This window comes from Aegilops tauschii, chromosome 3 (assembly GCF_002575655.3).
Source record: "Aegilops tauschii subsp. strangulata cultivar AL8/78 chromosome 3, Aet v6.0, whole genome shotgun sequence".
Classification (NCBI taxonomy): Eukaryota; Viridiplantae; Streptophyta; class Magnoliopsida; order Poales; family Poaceae; genus Aegilops; species Aegilops tauschii.
The window spans coordinates 249,785,423-249,800,261 of NC_053037.3; the positions used below are offsets into that span (position 1 = coordinate 249,785,423).

The 14,839-nt window shown below is 43.2% G+C and overlaps 1 pseudogene; it reads right to left on the bottom strand.

Moving 5' to 3' along the window:
- Positions 1 to 424: 424 nt before the first annotated feature.
- Positions 425 to 5,517, bottom strand: LOC109785972 (poly [ADP-ribose] polymerase 1-like; annotated as a pseudogene).
- Positions 5,518 to 14,839: the final 9,322 nt, after the last annotated feature.

The following is a 14,839-nucleotide window of genomic DNA, read 5'->3' on the forward strand; positions in this document are numbered from 1 at the left end:
GCATGGAGATGATGGCATGCGCACGGGGAACAAGAACGGAGTTACAAGTGATGATTTCAAGACGTTGAAGCCACCATAATGCGTGCATGAAACCTTGGACGAAATATACAAGATGCTACTTCATAACTTTCGTCCAGAGGCTATTCTAGGTGCTGCGTCACCTTATTATTGGGCCAGGCCCATGTAATTTCGAAATACATCAGTATAGGTTGTTTTTAGAGTCCGTATGTGTGGGGAAACAAGAGATAGGGTTGGTTTCGGACCCCTTCCTCAAGGGCCACGAAATTCCCCCCCTCTTCCTCCATATATACAGCCCTTAGGGCGTCGTTTAGACTTGGGGTTTTGTTTAGATTAAAAGTTCGCCATAGCTGCAACTTCGCGTACTTCGTTTGTGTTCAGCGACCAGACAAAGGCGTCACAGAACTCCACCTTGATCAATAAAGCTTTCATCTTATATTCGCAATATCCAGATTGCAATCTCAGTTTCTTGCTTGTTCTTCGTTTGCTCGCAGGAAACAGACCCTTGTGGTCAGGTTGATCGTGCTCCGGCGTGGTCGATAACCTCTCGGAGTTGGTTTAGCGATTGCTAAGGCGCGACGTCCTCGCACGTTCGTAGTCGGATCGTCAAAGTCGACTTCCACCAAAGCGATATCCATCATCTCATCGAAAGACGGGACACCTTTGCCTATATCACTCTAACTTCCAAAGTGTGCCACTTTGCTCTTTAAGCTTTTGGTGTAGATTAGCAGAACTAGCATTGGGATCACATGGTGCAACAAGTTTTCCTTTGTTTCGTGTCGCACCTTCGGATATACTTCCATCTAACTTGGGAGCTTTGTGGTCATGCATATCAAAGTCACCAATCTTGCGCTTGGAGCCCTTCGAAGTTGTTTCTTCTTGATGACCATTACATATAAACCAAGTCAGATTACCAAATTAAGTTACAAAAAAAAAAGAAAAAGGGAGGAAAAACTCTGATCTCAATATGCTTCATTACGTTTGTTGGCATCGCTCTTCTTTAAAACATCAAGAATAGCTCCTCTATCATCGTGCGACAAGGTCTCCCAGCCTAGGAATTTCTCAACACTTGCAGTTGGTGACATTTCCAAAAAGCAACTGACACGATACCAACCTTGACCATCAAGTTTAGATGAAACATGAACCTAATCAACATTTCCAAAAAGCAAACTGTTACCGACACAATTTACGAGTCAAGAAAAAGAACATGATTTCAAAGCATAAAGTTACCCTAGCACTGGTACTAAATGTTAGTATCTTCTCAGATTATATTTGGTGAGGTAAATGAAAGATTACAAATCAAACATGTATGTATAAACAACAGAATGTTTTGGTCTGGACTCAAGAAATTAATATCATTTATCAACCAATCAAGCACACAATTAGGAATTCCATATACGCAGAAAAAATGAAAATCAACACAATAAGTTGTGCTACCAATTCCTACTTCTCATGACTTATTTGGCTTAACCCTTCTTTTTGCAGATGACATAGTAGGCTAGTGCAGGGATGGACACAGCAAAAAATGACCCGGTGTCCCACAATAAAATCACTCGTAATTTTCACCTAAAATGGGGTGTCAACAGTATATACTATACATGAAATATAGCAAGGAAAATATTTTGAGATCCAGTGCTGTTTGCAACCCCATTACTGAGCCTGGGCATGCCCCTGGGCTACTGGCATAGGGTTTTTATATGACAAGATAGCAACTTGATGCATTTCCAGGATATTACAGTTATTCCAGATTCCAACACAACAGAACAATAAAAGCTTGGGCATTATCTGCAACCTGAAATGCAGTCTAACTTAGTCATAAGTATGGTACAGGCATGGGCAGAGCCAGATATGATAGAGGCAAAGGTGTCCCGTCTTTCGATGAGATGGTGGATATCGCTTTGATGGAAGTCGACTTTGACGATCCGACTACGAACGTGCGAGGACGTCGCGCCTTAGCAATCGCTAAACCAACTCCGAGAGGTTATTGACCACGCCGGAGCACGATCAACCTGACCACGAGGGTCTGTTTCCTGCGAGCAAACGAAGAACAAGCAAGAAACTGAGATTGCAATCTGGATATTGTGAATATAAGATGAAAGCTTTATTGATCAAGGTGGGGTTCTGTGACGCCTTTGTCTGGTCGTTGAACACAAACGAAGTACGCGAAATTGCAGCTATGGCGAACTTTTAATCTAAACAAAACCCAAAGTCTAAACGACGCCCTAAGGGCTGTATATATGGAGGAAGAGGGGGGAATTTCGTGGCCCTTGGGGAAGGGGTCCGAAACCAACCCTATCTCTTGTTTCCCCACACATACGGACTCTAAAAATAGCCTATACTCAAGTATTTCGAAATTACATGGGCCTGGCCCAATAATAAGGTGACGCAGCACCTAGAATAGCCTCTGGACGAAAGTTATGACGCAGCATCTTGTACATTTCGTCCAAGGCTTCATGCACGCATTATGGTGGCTTCAACGTCCTGAAATCATCACTTGTAACTCCGTTCTTGTCCCCCATGCGCATGCCATCATCTCCATGCTTGTTCTTGCTCCAATGTTCATCCTTCTCAAAGCTAGGCCCTTCATTTGTAAGCAAAACAAATGTATCCAATTTAGGCAGCATCATATTCTCATGAACATTAGAATCATTACCAAGAAACGAAAGTACCTGGTAATTTAATTGGCGTGCGCGAGCTCTAGTAATTGGTCCAGTATGTATAGCAGCAGGGGCTGTGGGTGTAACAATGGTATTGATGTCCTCATCAAGATAGGTACTTATTTCTGCCCAAAGAATTCAAGTACTGTAGGTATATAAGCCATACCTGTTTGTGCCATACGCTAGCTGTAATAATTCAAAAAAATTGTTGGCAGCCTATCCCACAACCCATTACCTAACTGTCTTCTCACTCTTTCTTCCCAAAAGCCCACTATCTAGGCAGCTGGCCAATCCCGCAAAGAGCCCACCTGGCTTGAGGCCCTAATCAACTGGGAGCTCCGAAGCTAGCTGGCCAGGTTACGCCATTTTTGCTCGAGAGCTGGAGGCCCAGAGGCTAGAGCGACTGGCGATTGGAAATGTCAGTGCCACCCTTCGGCACTGACTACAACAGGGCATGTGAGATAATGTCTTTTGCATGAAATACGGTGTCATGGATGATATTTTCTATTTGTCTAATTTAAAATTGGACTTTTTCCCCTGAACTCTGTACACCCAGAATTCAGAGTATTGGCTCCGCCACTGGGTACAGGAAACAACTTGCCATGTTCTTTTCTTCAAGAGACAAACACTATGCCATGTTTATGTGTTTCGTAGCCGTATATATCATAGTTCAACTTCTCAGTTAAAAAAATCAAGAACAAGTTCAGGTTTGAGAGAGTAAAACATTTTCCCACTAGGTGATTAGAATTAGAACTAGAAGTGTGGCTATGTGATAGTTGTATGCAATTACATCAAGGTTCATTCAAGAATGTGAAACTCATATCTCTATCTACAGTCACTAGTAAGTGAGAACTGAGAACAATCCATTAAGATTGTTGACTATAAGGAGGATTCTTTTCAGGACCATACATTTATACACAAGCACATGTACCAGCAAGAATAAATTCCTGGGTTCGATAGAGACTAATAAAATAATATTCACAAAAAAGGAAATGTAGAAAAATAACTGATCAACGGATACGTACAGTGCCTTTTGCGATCTTTTCACTGCAACGTCTACAGGACGCACGGGCAGATTAAGCAACCATAATAGTACATTTATCTGAAATAGCATCTTTGGATCTTGTAGTTGCAGTAGTTAAGGAATTTCCAACATAGTTCCTTATCTTCTCTTGATCGTCCCACCTAAGTGCATCTATTCCTCCGATGTCATCAACACTAGTCAGAAGTTTGAGTGAAGTTCAATTTTCCATGGTTTATTATACACGGATAGAAGAAGTTCAAATAAACTAACAGACCGAACACTGAAGCCTAAAATCTAGTTGATGAGTAAGAGACGCAGTTACATACGAGCTTATCTGGTTTTTCTTATTGAGGATGCAACTGGCATGGTTCCACATCTGGAAAAGAGAGAAAAAAAGAACTATAAAGTTATAAATGGAAGTGCAAATAAGCAAAATTGCTTCGTTGAGATAAGTTGGGAAGAGGCATCATATTTTCCTCTGCCTATTTAAAACCCACCAATCACCAGAAAGAATCTTTAGACTTAAAATTCCAGAAAATCATGAGTTTATCAGACTATCACTAAGACATGGATAATTCACACGTAATTCCATACCCTAAATGACAGGGAAAACATAATGCTAAGCAAGCTATACAAGTTATAGAAAATGATCAAATAAATGTGGCGTTTAGAACCAGATAATAACCAAGAGTCTCCTTAACTTCCCTACAAAATATAGCATTTCCCAGTGACACAATTAGGTTTTCTACATAATCAAACAAAAGCCAAAAGCAAACAAGTATAGAATCACAAACATGGTTCTACTTCAGGAATCAGGATTGATTCTTCACCACACAGTTAAGCACCCACTAGTACTACAAAGACCAGTAATGAAACGATGAGAACTACGGTTGTCTGACAGTTAAAAATGCTAATGAAAATAGTATTTGTGCACATTCGTTTTCGTATAAGTCAAGCTTTGTAAACTTTGACCAAATTTATAGAGAAGATTATCTTTATCTACAATGCAAAATATATACCATATGAAAATATATTTCATGATGGTATTGATTTGGTATTGTAGACATTGATATTTTTTGATAAACTTAGTCAAAAGCTTGAAAAGTTTGATTTAAAAAATCTAATTCACACTGTTTTGGGACAGAATGAGTACAATATTGACTTCATAGTGATCAGCATACAATAGAAATAAATGACTAAAACCATGGTAAATATTAGATAATGGCATGGGTTATAGTTTACATGGCAGGGAGCTTGAACCGCAGAAAGCAATCATTGTTTCAGGAGTTCTATTGACAATGATATAAGCAAACACGCAAGAAAAAAAGGCTATGATATAAGCAAAGAAGGGCGAAAATTGGACAAATAATGGAGTGACGAACACCCAATACTGAAATCAAAGTATAAAAGTGCACCACGAGGCGAGGAAGTGTTCCGAACTCAAGATGAAAACCAACCATGTCAGATCGAATCATTACATATTTTCACTGTGAGAGCACTGAAATCACCTCTAGGCCCCGACCCATAAAGAAAAAACAACAACCCTAAAACCGCCCCAAAAGGCCAAAACCTACCCTCGCCGAACCGTCAAAGATCAAAGATAGATTCATCCATGGAATAAAGAAAGATTCGTGGCGGAGAGAGCAGGAAGGGGAGGAGGGACATGCTACGCACGGGCATGAACTCGTCGAACTAGGTGGCCTGGACCATCCTGCCGAGCCGGAGCGCGTCCTTGCCAATGGGGGACTTGCACGACTTGCACGCGCACCGCCCAGACTTGGCGTAATCCGCCTTCCAGGCCTTTGGCGGCGGCGCCATTCCGCCGACTGCTGCCCCTGGTGCGCTTTTCTCTCTCCTCCGCCGCTTCTTGGCTCACAGGAGGTCTGGGTAGAGGAAAAGGGAACCGACTAGGGTTAGATTCATTGGAGGGGGCATCTCCTCCTCTCCACTTAAAGGCTCGTGCAAATTTTTCTCTAATAACGGGTGTTTGTTTCCGGTGACTTTTTTGACTAGAAAAAGTCTCTCTTAAAGACTTTTTAACCAAATAGGAGGTTCTGCTAGGGACTGAAAGTTACTTTTTTGGAACTAAATGAAAAAGACTCTCAAGGAGAGTCTTTTTGGGGACTTTTTCAACAATGCCCCTCCCTGCACTTATTGCCCCGCCGCCCCATGGTGTTGTTTGGTTGTTATTTTTCTGTATACTAGGGGTAACATGGTCATTTGATAATCTCTAGGGATGGACTAGGGACTTTTTAGTCCCTGGAAACAAACAGAGAGGGACTTTTTAGTTGGGACTAGAAAAAGTCTTAGGACTTATGAACCAAACAGGGCCTAAACGCTCTTCGTCGTCATGGCAGATTTGCAAAAAAAAACCTCGGTTTATATGAAATCAACCCGCAGTCCCTGTTTTCATGGCACTCTGGAAAACGTTTCAATTTTACAAAAAAAAAACTATAGTCATCTGAATTCAGTCTGCTATCCTCCCCTTCGTCTTATCCATTCTGTCCTGCGCGGGTGGCTTCGCCCATTCCGTCGTGCGCCGGCGCCCGCCGTGCCTCCCGCGTAAGGATGGAGGACACCTCGCCGGGGCGTTTGCTCGGGTGAAGGGCGGCACCGTTGTCGGTGGCGGAGACGGCTTCTGCCGCGCGGCGAGGTAGAGCAGAGTCGATGATGTGGAGCATCCTTTGATCATCCCTATGGACCTACCTTCATGTCCTACGACACCACATGGACCTATGGCAAGGGCTATCGAAACTAAGGTGAACTCGCTCCTCTCCGAACTACCACTTTCTTCATATGAGACATGGCTACTACCTCAAGTGGAAACCCTATGCGTGATCAGGTACTTAGAGGATAGCCATGGAGCAACTACATCCAACGGACAAGACGGCGAGGACACCAAGCACAAGGACCAAGAGAAGAAGCTGCCTGAAGTTGACAGCCACCGGACAATCGGTCCCTGTCGGACGTCCGACGCCTGGAGCATCTACCGGTCAGCCCAAGTTCCAGCCAACAAAGACTCCAGTGGCCGGACGACCGACAAGTACCGGACGTCCGACGCCCTCCAGCCTCCGGACGACCAACGCCCTCCGGAAATCCGACACATGCGTGTCCGAGCCAAAACGCCAGAAGTCCGAGACCCACCGGACGACCGATGCCTCGGACGTCCGACCCCGATCAAAAATACGACAGATGCCCGTCCGAGCCGAAACGTGGGAAGTCCGACCCTTACCGGACGTCCGGACGCCTGCGAGACACCGGACGACCGGTAACTGTCGGACGTCCGATACCTGTGTGTTGACAGCGTGTTGGGCCGCAGTGTTGGGTAACGCGGTAATTTCAAAAAAGTTCCTACGATCATGCAAGATCTATCTAGGTGATGCATATCAACAAGAGGGGAGAGTGTGTCCACGTACCCTCGTGGACCGAAAGCGGAAGCGTTAAGTAACGCGGTTGATGTAGTCGAACGTCTTCGCGATCCAACCGATCAAGTACCGAACGCACGGCACCTCCGCGATCTGCACACGTTCAGCTCGGTGACGTCCCTCGAACTCTAGATCCAGCTGAGGCCGGGGGAGAGTTCCGTCAGCACGACAGCGTGGTGACGGTGATGATGAAGTTACCGGCGCAGGGCTTCGCCTAAGCACTACGTCGATATGACCGAGGTGGAAAAAAACTGTGGAGGGGGGCACCGCACACGGCTAAAGATCAACTTGTGTGTCTATGGGGTGCCCCTGGCCACGTATATAAAGGAGGGGAGGGAAGAGGTGGCCGGCCCAAGGGGGGCGCGCTGATGAGGACATCAATACCATTGTTACACCCACAACCCCTGCTGCTATACATACTGGACCAATTACTATAGCTCGCGGACGCCAATTAAATTACCTGGTACTTTCGTTTCTTGGTAATGATTCTAATGTTCATGAGAATATGATGCTGCCTAAATTGGATACATTTGTTTTGCTTACAAATGAAGGGCCTAGCTTTGAGAAGGATGAACATTGGAGCAAGAACAAGCATGGAGATGATGGAATGCGCATGGGGGACAAGAACGGAGTTACAAGTGATGATTTCAGGACGTTGAAGCCACCATAATGCGTGCAGGAAGCCTTGGACGAAATATACAAGATGCTACTTCATAACTTTCGTCCAGAGGCTATTCTAGGTGCTGCGTCACCTTATTATTGGGCCAGGCCTATGTAATTTCGAAATACTTGAGTATAGGCTATTTTTAGAGTCCGTATGTGTGGGGAAACATGAGATAGGGTTGGTTTCGGACCCCTTCCCCAAGGGCCACGAAATTCCCCCCTCTTCCTCCATATATACAGCCCTTAGGGCGTCGTTTAGACTTTGGGTTTTGTTTAGATTAAAAGTTCGCCATAGCTGCAACTTCGCATACTTCGTTTGTGTTCAACGACCAGACAAAGGCGTCACAGAACCCCACCTTGATCAATAAAGCTTTCATCTTATATTCGCAATATCCAGATTGCAATCTCAGTTTCTTGCTTGTTCTTCGTTTGCTCGCAGGAAACAAACCCTCGTGGTCAAGTTGATCGTGCTCCGGCGTGGTCAATAACCTCTCGGAGTTGGTTTAGCGATTGCTAAGGTGCGACGTCATCGCACGTTCGTAGTCGGATCGTCAAAGTCGACTTCCACCAAAGCGATATCCATCATCTCATCGAAAGACGGGACACCTTTGCCTCTATCAAGTGGTATCAGATTTCCAGGTTGCTCGGTGAGATTTTACAGTTTTTCGTAGTTTAGATCGAGTCTGTTCTTCATACCTACAGTCCACGAAAAAGCCACACAAAAAAATTAGGGTTAGTTCATCATATCCGAACCAATCCGAGCCTTTGCATAATCTTTTTAGGGTTTTTGCTTTGTTGAATTTGCGGTTGCATCGTCATGTCAAGTTGCTGGTCTTAGAGTCTAGTCTTTTAGAGTTTCGAGTTCTGGTCATAAGTTGTCACGCCGCCACCGCACCATCATCATTGCCTTGCCATCTACCACCATTGCTTATCCGCCACCGCTTTGAATCCGTATCCATATACCACCACCAATCCGTATCCATATACCACCACCGATCCGTATCCATATACCACCACCGCTACAATATACCACCACCGCTGCCATATCCTACCACCATATATCCACCACCAATCCGAGTTCTTTTCATATTCGGTTTGTTTTAGAGATCCATCTATTTTCCGTTTCGTGTTTCCTTGCCTGAGTAGGTCTCAGAAAAAAAAAAGAGTCTGGAGACCCCCGGGCAGTTTTTAGGCCAAAATTTCGGCGACCAAAAATATTTTTCCCTATCCTATATTTAGGTCCCGGGGAGTGTTTTGAGACACTCGCCATCATAGTGATTTTTTGTCGCACTTTTTCGTCGTCGCTGCCCTGATTTCCGAAAAAAAATAGTCAAAAATTTTTGTGCCTATCCTGTCAGTTTGACCTGGGAAGAGTTTTGAGACACTCGCCATTATAGTGATTTTTCGCAAAAAAAAGAGCGCAAAAAAAGAGCGCGAAAAACAAAAGAGCAAAAAAAAATTCCAGAGTGTGCTTTTCCCTTGTTTACGTGCAGCGCCATGATTTTGTTAGTGTTCTAGGCTCGCGTCTCTAGCACGGTCTAGCCTAGGACCAGCACAGTACCGTCGTTGAGCGTTTATTCAACTTTGCATCTCTGAATTGATTATTGCTGATCATTTTTGCTACCATATTATAAGCCTTCCCAGCTCCACATACATCTACATCGTGCGTTTGACTCTCCCTCGTAATCGCTCTATCCAAGCTTTGAGAGTTTTGACTACAACGGTTGCCGATCACCACCTGCTGCTGGGTAAGAACTGGTAAGAATTTGAGATTCGCTTGAAGGATTTGTGACACACCACCATCACCACCACTTCCTAGTAGTCTGTAGGATCATATTCTTTTGTGTTTCTATTGCTGCTAACCATGGCAGGATCACAAGCCGATGAGACTGATTGGGAGAACATGACGAACAAGGAGTTGCATGATAAATTTCAAAAAATGATGAGTGGCCAGGTGGGAGATGTGCTAAACAGATTTGAAGAGGCTATGGAGAAGATAGATGCCGTGGAGAAGTCGTTTGAGACAAAGCTGGATAACAAGTTTACTGAATTACTCAAGCATCTTCCCCAACCACCACCGGCTGCATATGTCGCACCTCTACAACAACAACAACCACATCTCCAACGCCGCCTTCCAAATCAAGTGGGACGAGCACAGCGCGTTCCAATTGAGACTGGTCAAAATTCGGGTGCCGCTGCACCTACTGTTGATGCTTCTTTGGCTCCTGCTACTGCGGCGGCTGAGGAGGATGACGATTATGCGGGCGATTATGAGGATGAGGTTGATCAAAATCAGAACTACGTGCAGCCACCAGCACCACCACCAACAGGTCGACCTTAGGTATATATTCGCAACGGTAGGCCGGCACCACCACCTCAGGTACGAGATCATGACCATCTCCCTAAACTGAAATTGAATATTCCACCATTTGAGGGTAGATATGTTCCTGATATATATCTTACTTGGGAGTTAGAAACTGAACAACGATTTACATGTTTACAATATCCTGAGGAGAGACGTGTTCCTGCTGCTGTTTGTGCTTTCACTAGCTTTGCATGTGTTTGGTGGTCTGAACATTGTAGATTATATCCTGTTCCAGCTACTTGGGCTGCTTTGAAAACTGCTATGCGTACTCGTTGGGTTCCACCATATTATCAACGTGAATTACTTCAAAAATTGTAGCGCTTAAGACAAGGAAAAAAATTATGTAGAAGAGTATTATCAGGAATTACAAACTGGCATGATTAGATGTGGTATTGTTGAGGAGAATGAAGCTATGCTTGCACGTTTTATGGGTGGATTAAATAAAGAGATTCAGACCATTCTAGAGTATAAGGATTATAATAATATCACTCGTTTATTCCATCTTGCTTGTAAAGCTGAACGTGAAGTGCAGGATCGACAGCCATTGGCGCGAACTAACTTTTCTGCAGGTCGACCATCATCATGGACACCACGTGCATCCTCTACTTCCACTTCACCATCACCTCCATCAGGTGCCACCCCCAGCCGTGATACAAGAAAGCAGGCACAACCACCACTCTCTGCCAAGAGCACACCTGCCGGGCCTGCGCAGAGCTCTTCTTCTTCCATGGCGTCAACAGGGCACACAAGTGATATTATTTGTCATCGTTGTAAGGGAAGAGGACATTATGCAAGAGAATGCAAATCTCAGCGTGTGATGATTGCTACTGAGGATGGTGGGTATGAGTCCGCTAGTGACTATGATGAGGAGACTTTGGCTCTTATTACACGTGAAGAACATGGTGGAGATGATTCTGAAAATGAGACGCAATACATGGCTCCTGAAGACGCTGACAGGTATGAATGTTTAGTTGCTCAACGTGTTTTGAGTGTGCAGGTCACACAAGCAGAGCAAAATCAGAGGCATAATTTGTTCCATACAAAGGGAGTTGTGAAGGAACGTTCTGTTCGCGTCATCATAGATGGAGGGAGCTGTAACAACTTGGCTAGCATGGAGATGGTGGAGAAGCTATCTCTCACCACAAGATCACATCCACATCCTTACTACATCCAATGGTTCAACAACAGCGGCAAGGTTAAGGTAACACATACTATTCATGTGCATTTTAGTATCTCTACATATGCTGATTATGTTGATTGTGATGTGGTACCCATGCAAGCATGTTCCTTATTACTTGGTAGACCATGGTAATTTGATAAAAATTCTGTACACCATGGTAGAAACAATCAGTATACTCTTGTTCATAAGGATAAAAATATTACTTTGCTTCCTATGACTCCTGATTCCATTTTGAAAGATGACATTAATAGAGCTAATAAAGCAAAACAGGAGAAAAATAAGAGTGAAAATCAGATTGTGGCAAAAGAATTTGAGCAACAAATGAAACCTAATAATAAACCATCTAGTGTTGTTTCTGAAATTAAATTGAAAAGTGCATGTTTACTTGCCACAAAATCTGATATTGATGAGCTGGATTTCAGCAAATCTGTTTGCTATGCTTTTGTGTGCAAAGAGGCATTATTTTCATTCGAGGACGTGCCTTCCTCTTTGCCCCCTGCTGTCACTAACATTTTGCAGGAGTTCGCTGACGTCTTCCCACAAGACGTGCCACCGGGATTACCACCTATTCGAGGGATTGAGCATCAAATTGACTTAATTCCCGGTGCATCGCTACCCAACCGTGCACCATACCGTACCAATCCAGAGGAGACGAAGGAGATTATGCGTCAAGTACAGGAGCTGCTCGACAAAGGTTATATACGCGAATCTCTTGGTCCTTGTGCTGTTCCTATTATACTAGTGCCTAAAAAGGATGGTACGTCGCGTATGTGTGTTGATTGTAGAGGCATTCATAATATTACTATTCGTTATCGTCATCCTATTCCTAGGCTAGATGATATGCTTGATGAATTGAGTGGCTCTATAATATTCTCCAAAGTTGATTTGCGTAGTGGATACCATCAAATTCGTATGAAATTGGGAGATGAATGGAAAACTGCATTTAAAACTAAGTTTGGTTTATATGAGTGGTTAGTCATGCCTTTTGGGTTAACTAATGCACCTAGTACTTTCATGAGACTAATGAACGAAGTTTTACGTGCTTTCATTGGACGATTTGTGGTAGTCTATTTTGATGATATACTGATTTATAGCAAATCTTTGGAAGAACATTTGGAACATTTACGTGCTGTTTTTATTGCTCTACGTGATGCACGTTTGTTTGGTAACCTTGGGAAGTGCACCTTTTGCACCGACCGAGTATCTTTTCTTGGCTATGTTGTTACTCCACAGGGAATTGAAGTTGATAAAGCCAAGATTGAAGCTATTGAGAGTTGGCCGCAGCCCAAAACGGTCACACAAGTGCGGAGTTTTCTTGGACTCGCTGGTTTCTATAGGCGTTTTGTGAGAGATTTTAGCACCATTGCTGCACCTCTCAACGAGCTTACAAAGAAGGATGTGCCTTTTGTTTGGGGTACCGCACAAGAAGAAGCCTTCACGGTATTGAAAGATAAGTTGACACATGCTCCTTTACTCCAACTTCCTGATTTTAATAAGACTTTTGAGCTTGAATGTGATGCTAGTGGAATTGGATTAGGAGGTGTGTTATTACAAGATGGCAAACCTGTTGCATACTTTTCTGAAAAATTGAGTGGGCCTAGTCTGAATTATTCTACTTATGCTAAAGAACTATATGCTCTTGTTCGGACTTTAGAAACATGGCAACATTATTTATGGCCCAAAGAATTTGTTATACATTCTGATCATGAATCTTTGAAACATATTAAAAGTCAAGCTAAACTGAATCGTAGACATGCTAAATGGGTTGAATTCATTGAAACTTTCCCTTATGTCATTAAACACAAGAAGGGTAAAGAAAATGTTATTGCTAATGCATTGTCTCGTCGCTATACTATGCTTTCACAACTTGACTTCAAAATATTTGGTTTGGAGACCATCAAAGATCAATATGTGCATGATGCTGATTTTAAAGATGTTTTGCAGAATTGTAAAGAAGGAAGAACCTGGAACAAGTTTGTCGTTAATGATGGATTTGTGTTCCGGGCTAACAAGCTATGCATTCCAGCTAGCTCTCTTCGTCTTTTGTTGTTGTAGGACGCGCATGGAGGAGGATTAATGGGACACTTTGGCGTGAAGAAGACGGAGGACGTACTTGCTACACATTTCTTTTGGCCAAAGATGAGACGGGATGTTGAGCGTTTTGTTGCTCGCTGCACTACATGTCACAAAGCTAAGTCACGACTCAATCCTCATGGTTTATATATGCCTTTGCCTGTACCTAGTGTTCCTTGGGAGGATATATCTATGGACTTTGTTTTAGGTGTACCTCGAACAAAGAAGGGGAGGGATAGCATATTTGTTGTCGTGGATAGATTCTCAAAAATGGCACACTTTATACCATGTCATAAAAGCGATGATGCTGTTAATGTTGCTGATTTGTTCTTCCGTGAAATTATTCATTTGCATGGTGTGCCAAATACTATTGTTTCAGATCGTGATACTAAATTTCTTAGCCACTTTTGGAGATGTTTATGGGTTAAGTTGGGGACTAAACTGCTTTTTAGTACTACTTGTCACCCCCAAACTGATGGACAAACTGAAGTAGTCAATAGAACATTGTCTACTATGCTTAGGGTTGTTTTGAAGAATAATAAGAAAATGTGGGAAGAATGCTTGCCTCATATTGATTTTGCTTATAATCATTCATTGCATTCTACTACTAAGATGTGCCCTTTTGAAATTGTGTATGGTTTCCTACCTCGTGCACCTATTGATTTGTTGCCTCTTCCATCTTCGGAGAAGGTTAATTTTCATGCTAAACAACGTGCTGAATTGATCTTAAAAATGCATGAGTTAACTAAGGAAAACATTGAGCGTATGAATGCTAAATATAAACTTGCTGGAGATTAGGGTAGAAAACATGTTGTGTTTGCACCTGGAGATCTTGTTTGGTTACATTTGCGTAAGGATAGATTTCCTGATTTGCGCAAATCAAAGCTAATGCCACGTGCTGATGGTCCATTTAAGGTGTTAGAGAAAATAAATGATAATGCATATAAACTTGAGCTGCCTGCAGATTTTGGGGTTAGTCCCACTTTTAACATTGCAGATTTGAAGCCTTATTTGGGTGAGGAAGATGAGCTTCCGTCGAGGACGACTTCATTTCAAGAAGGGGAGGATGATGAGGACATCAATACCATTGTTACACCCACAGCCCCTGCTGCTATACATACTGGACCAATTACTAGAGCTCGCGCACGCCAATTAAATTACCAGGTACTTTCGTTTCTTGGTAATGATTCTAATGTTCATGAGAATATGATGCTGCCTAAATTGGATACATTTGTTTTGCTTACAAATGAAGGGCCTAGCTTTGAGAAGGATGAACATTGGAGCAAGAACAAGCATGGAGATGATGGCATGTGCATGGGGGACAAGAACGGAGTTACAAGTGATGATTTCAGGACATTGAAGCCACCATAATGCGTGCATGAAGCCTTGGACGAAATATACAAGATGCTACTTCATAACTTTCGTCCAGAGGCT